At 33.6% G+C, this 6483-nt stretch overlaps 1 protein-coding gene across 13 annotated transcripts in view; it reads left to right on the top strand.

Moving 5' to 3' along the window:
• Positions 1 to 6483, top strand: part of Lrrc7 (leucine rich repeat containing 7) — a 483929-nt gene that overhangs the window by 80013 nt on the left and 397433 nt on the right. The window lies entirely within an intron of this gene.

The following is a 6483-nucleotide window of genomic DNA, read 5'->3' as shown; positions in this document are numbered from 1 at the left end:
CGCCAAACTGATTTCCAGAGTGGTTGTATCAGTTTGCAATCCCACCAGCAATGAAGTAATGTTCCTCAGCACATCTTCTAGGCAGGACAAATTATAGCTAGGTTTGTGTCCTGATCCCTCAACTAGAAGTCTTGCCTGGTTACACAAGATGGCCAGTTCAGGTTCCATAGTCCCCATTGCTAGGAGTCTTAGCTAGAGTCACCTTCATAGATTCCTGGGAGTTTCCATTACACTAGGTTTCTAGCTCATCTATGGGTTACATTTTAATATGGACAATTTTTGTGCCTGGAATTTTAAAACACAAAAGAAGTGGTTCTTCATAGAAAACAACAAAATTTGACAGTGACTATGCCAGGTGAACAGTATTTGTCTAGTACATTAAAGCCAATGTAAAGACAGACCAAAAGACAAAAGTCACTTATGTTTGCTTGTCTTTAATTGCCAATATTTCTACATGGATCATATTCCATAATACAATTATGTATTATATTGTTTATACACTTGTTTATACTGTTGTACTATTATATTATATTGTATTGTATTATAACAACATAATACAATTATATTGTTAAATAAGCAAAGAAGAGGGAGGAGTGTAAAATTTTAGACAACAACCATGCAGATATTCAAAGAGATGAAGACAAATTCTATTTAAAAGTAGGATTATCCCAACTTTCTTTTTTACTATACTCAGCAAAACTATTTTTAATTTTATTTTTTAACTTTTATTGCATTATGATGAGAAAAGTTACATGATTTCAATTTATCTGAATGTGTTAATATTTAAAAATATATTTTAAGTAAATAGAATTGCATCACATTCTTGTTTCCCTTTTGTACCCCAACTCCTCCCAAAGAACCCCCTTCAATACTACAATATCTTTTTTGTCACATTCTTTAAAATTTATAAAATATTATAACAATAAAAATGAGTATTATAAAAGTTGTTTGATATAAAACAACAATCAATTTAACATTCTTATGTAGATGCTTGTCTACAGCAATACTGAAAATACATATGTTTTCCTCAATATAAATTTTAAATAATTCCAAACATATTAGCTGTATATTTCAAAATTATATATCACTACTAGTATTTTCTTAAATGAACATAAACATATAAAAGTTTTTTGTTTGTTTGTCTTGTATTTAGCAGAGCTTAAAATCTTGGCTTTTACTTTGGTACAAGCCCAAAATAAGAACAATTTTTAGACATTCGATTTCATTGTAATAAGGCTGTGCTTCAATGACCCTCACATCACCAAAGGATTTTACCTCCATCATAGCTAAGCTGAGAGTTGACAGTTGTACTGCGCCAAGGAATGAATTGTAGCCACGAGTTTGGATATAGACTTCCTGCTATAGTCAAAGCTATTTGACTTGAGTGGGTGAATTTATCCTCAGTCCACAGAGAAGAGGTTACATTCATTTAAGAAATGGTGTGTGTATTAAGATGGTCTATTCATAAAGTCATTCACCAACTGTTTCAATGATCAATGGTCTGCTTGGAAGGTGGCACAGACATTAGGTGAGGGTAGGAATTTGGTTCATTGGCTGTAATAATTTGGAAAAGTATTCATCTCAGAGAAAAGAGTAACTTATAAAGTCCTCTTCTTCAAACTTGATACAAGAGTTACAAACTTCAAGCAAAGCACTCAGTCTCACTCTTTGTTGTTCTCTTATAAGCCCCTTCCCAATCTAATTGTCTGTGTTTCTTTGGGTATATAAATACTTTTGAAATATGTAAGCTGTTCTGAAAACCATAGTATAGTATAAAAACATGAAATAAGCAATACTACAATAAAAGCAATAAAGCAATAAAAAAAGCAATAAAGAGGCTAAGATAGGAGAAGCAAGATTTCAAGACCCTTATGTTGTATACATCAAGACACTGTCAAGAAAAAGCTGAAAATGTTTATGGATTGTACAATATTGGACCTATTTCTCCAATTACCAATTTAGAGAGACCATTGTATGACAATCAACAAATTTCTAATTCCTCATATTTTTGGATTTCAATTAGGATATGTTGGTAATATTAATTTTCATATTAAGATATTAAGAAAAAGTAATTGTTACCTCCTGTTGTTTTTGTTGTAAGAGCTGGAATTAGGTTGGTGTGGGTTTGTTGAAAGATTATTTTCTTGCTTCTTCTAGGGTGTAGTTTTGTTCCTTATGTTGAAGTTTTCCATCTATTATCATTTGTAAGGCTGGATTTGTGGAAAGATATTCTGTAAATTTCATTTTGTCATGGAATATCTTGTTTTCTCCATCTATGATAATTGAGAGTTTTGCTGGGTAGTAGCCTGAGCTGGCATTTGTGTTCTTGTAGGGTCTGTATGACATCTGCCCAGATCTTCTAGCTTTCATAGTCTCTGTTGAGAAGTCTGGTATAATTCTGATAGGCCTACCTTAATATGTTACTTGACCTTTTTCCCTTACTGCTTTTAAAATTCTTTCTTTGTTTAGTGCATTTGGTATTTTTATTATTATGTGATGGCAGGAATTTCTTTTCTGGTCCAGTGTATTTGGAGTTCTATAGGCTTCTTGTATGTTCATGGGCATCTCTTTCTTTAGGTTAGGGAAATTTTCTTCTATAATTTTGTTGAAGATATTTACTGGCCCATTATCTTGGTAGTCTTCACTCTCTTCTATACCTATTATCCTTAGGTTTGGTCTTCTCATTGCATCCTGGATTTCCTGGATGTTTGGGGTTAGGAGCTTTTTGCTTTTTGCATTTTCTTTGACTGTTGTGTCAATGTTTTCTATGGTGTCTTCTGCTCCTGATATTCTCTCTTCTCTCTTGTATTCTGTTGGTGATTCTTAAATCTATGACTCCTGATTTCTTTCCTAAGTTTTCTATCTCTAGGGCTGTCTCTCTTTCTGATTTCTTTATTGTTTCTATTTCCATTTTTAGATTCTGGATGGTTTTGCTCATTTCCTTTACCTGTTTGATTGTGTTTTCCTCTAGTTCTTTAAAGGATTTTTGTGTTTCCTCTTGAAGGGCTTCTAGCTGTTTACCTGTGTTCTCCTGTATTTCTTTGAGGATGTTATTTATGTCTTTCTTAAAGTCCTATATCATCATCATGAGAAGTGATTTTATATCTGAATCTTGCTTTTTCAGTGTGTCCAGGACTTGCTTACAGTGGGAGTATTGGGATCTGATGATGCCAAGTAACCTTGGTTTGTGTTGCTTATATTCTTACACTTGCTTCCTGCCCTCTGGTTATCTCTAGTGCTACCTGCCCTTGCTAAATCTAACTGGAGCCTGTCCTTCCTTTGATCCTGGTTGTGTCAGCACTCCTCAGAGTCAAGCAGTCTCTGTGATCCTGTGATCCTGGGCTTATTAGAGCACCTGAGAGTGAAGCTTCCTCTGGGTATTTTGGGACTGGCTGTGGAGCTTGCACTCAAGGTCTGCTCAGGGCACTAGCTGGCCCAGACAGACCAAAAGAAACCTGAGCCACTGGGCTGGAGGAGTTCCTGTGTGCCTAGTTCTGCTGCTTCCAGTTACTCCCTGTGTTGGGAAAGATGTTGGTTCCTCCTCACTTCTGTTCTTGGGCATGTTAGAGCGCCTGGCAGTGGTGCTTCCTCTTGGTGTTATGGGACTGGCTGTAGAGCTTGCACCCAAGGTCTGCTCTGAGTACCATCCCAGAGAGACCAGAAGGATGATTATCCCAACTTTTAAGATTATAGGTAAGATAATAAAATAGGTGACATGTTTAGTTTGACATGTTGAATGTCTGGCTTAATGATGAAGGAAGAGTGTTCTTAGGTCAGGCAGCCACATGAATGATCACTTCTGTGCAGTTTGAAAACATTGTAATATATTTCCTGTTTCCTATATGTGGCACAGTTTCTTTTGTCAGATAAGTCTTTAGGGTCACAGATAGAATACAAAGCCCTGTTAAATTTTAGAATATATCTTCCTCAAAAATAAGTAAATAAAACAGAATCACTACATATGCATAGGCTTTTACACACATACACACACTCACACACACACACACACACACACACACATACAGTCACATGCTTCAGCTGAATTTATTTAGTTAGAAAGTACAGAAAAAAAATGGAAGTGATTCTCTAAAGACATGTGTAATATTTGTGGATTTTATGGTCACTTGCTTCAGTTGAATTTTAAGTATAAAAATTGCTGGTAGATTAATTTGATTTTGATATGACAATAAGAGTAATAGTTCCAATGTTCATCATAACACTTGATTTTGCTAAAGGATTTAGTTAGACAGAGACCATTATAGGTTTAATGATTAATTTCCATTGTATTAAGAGATGCACATCACATTAGTGAGATATAATTTTATGTGATCCCAGGAAGATGTTTTCAGAGAAATTTGATTGGGAGTTAAAGGACCCAAAAAAGCTGAATGGTTTGCAGCCCCTTTGGATGAACAACAATATGAAATAACTAGTACCCTTAGAGCTTCCAGGGACTAAACCACCAACCAAAGAGTACACATGGTAAGACTAATGGCTCCAGCAGCATTTTGTAGCAGAGGTTGGCCAAGTCAGTCATTAATGGGAGGAGAGGCCCTTGGCCCTGTGAAGTTCTATGCTCCAGTGTAGGGGAATGCCATGGCCAGGAAGTGGGAGCGGGTGAGTTGGTGAGCACGGGTGGGGAGAGGGAACAGGGGTTTTGTTTTGTTTTTTTATTTTTATTTTTATTTTTATTTTATTTTTTTATTTCTTTCTGCGGGGAAACTGGGAAAAGAGATATCATATGACGTGTAAATAAAGAAAATATCTAACAACAACAATAATAAAAGACCCACTCTGAATGTCTGAGGCACTATCCCATAGGCAGGACTCTGAACTGGAAAATAAAAATGAAACAGGAAAAGCCAGCTGAGCAGAGAGATTTTTTTTTCTCTTTCTGCTTTTCCTGGCATCTTAGACTAAGCTGCTCTATTCTCCTTGCCTTTCCTGCCATGATGGACTGTTTTCCTCTGACCTTTGAGACAAAATATGTCCTTTTGATATTTAGTTTCTCTATCAGATAATTTTTTTGTCCAACAACATGAAAAGTAGCTAACACATAGGATTAAAACAAAACAAGACCAGGTATTTTCAGCCTGTTGAAAGTGAAAGTGTCAAGGTTATGTTTATTGAAAATATTTCTGAACATACTGAAATGCAATGCTTTTTTATTCTTTTAATATATTCATTATAGGAGTTATAATAATAGAGAGTCTAAAGTTAAACTAACCATGCGTTCCTGGAATAAACTTATATTGATTATGAAAGACATAAATATTTATACCTGACTAGATTTAGTTTGCTAATATTTTATTCATGATATTTCAAATATGTTTATGAGTAAAATTAGACTCTCATTTTTCTCATATAGCTCTTGTCTTGTTCTTTGATATGAAGGTTAACAGTGACTTCATATTAACTAGGAGAACATTTTCTTTTCCCTTTTTTCTTTTCACCTATATCTTTACCTCTCACTTTCTTTTCTCTGTAATAATTTATGTATGATGGATCAATTGAAATATATAGAGTTAGTTTTGATTTTCTAGTGATGCTTATGGTGAATGTTGTTTAATTTGTTGAGAAAGATATTAAGCTGCTAAATAAATGTGTTTAATGACTCCTGACTCTAACTGCTCTTTGCCTATATTCTTTGTTTGTGTTTTCCAAAGAATGTTGCCTTTCCTTGATATTTTCAGACTTATAAAAAGAATACCATTATAGTTGTAGGATCATTTCTTTCCAAATGTCTGTATATTCTGTAGATAGGAAGGAAAGCAGCAGTACAGAATTGATAGATGCCTTGGTTGTTATCACATCCTTCTTTTTGTCAAATGTGGAGGCTCAGGCAGGATACCTATTCTCAAATTTTATTTCTTTACCTATATCTTTGGAAATGGTAGTCTTTTTAACTAATTAACATGATTCATTCTAAGCATTAAACATAGTACCTCTCGGGAAAATGACACAATGAATACTAGTTCTATTTCATTTTTGCATTTTACATCAAAGTTTATAGATTTCTATTCCTTGAATACTCATCAACATATTCTTTACCTATATAATCTGTCTTACCACTACTAACAAATTATTCACATATTTCTTTTTATTTATTTTATATATTACATAGAATAATGTACTATATTTTATATACTACAATAATGTAATGTAATTTATATATTTCAAATGTTGACATAAAAGATGAATGAAGAGTTCTTTTAAACAATTAGTAAAGAAACTTGACTGAATAATAAAAAGCTTCTAACTTGCAACAATCATAGTAGTACCCTAAGATAGGAAGGTCAGAAGAGAATTTTTTCCATATTTTTTAAAATTTTTGAGATTGTAATATAATTACATAATTTCTGCTTTCCTTTTCCTTTCTGCTAACTCTACTGTATATTATTTCTGGCTCTTTCAAATTCATGGCCTCTTTTTAAATTGTCATATATATATATATATATATATATATATATATATATATTTTTT

This window comes from Mastomys coucha, unplaced genomic scaffold (genome assembly GCF_008632895.1).
Source record: "Mastomys coucha isolate ucsf_1 unplaced genomic scaffold, UCSF_Mcou_1 pScaffold16, whole genome shotgun sequence".
Taxonomy (NCBI): Eukaryota; Metazoa; Chordata; class Mammalia; order Rodentia; family Muridae; genus Mastomys; species Mastomys coucha.
This window is presented reverse-complemented; position numbering and strand designations above follow the sequence as displayed.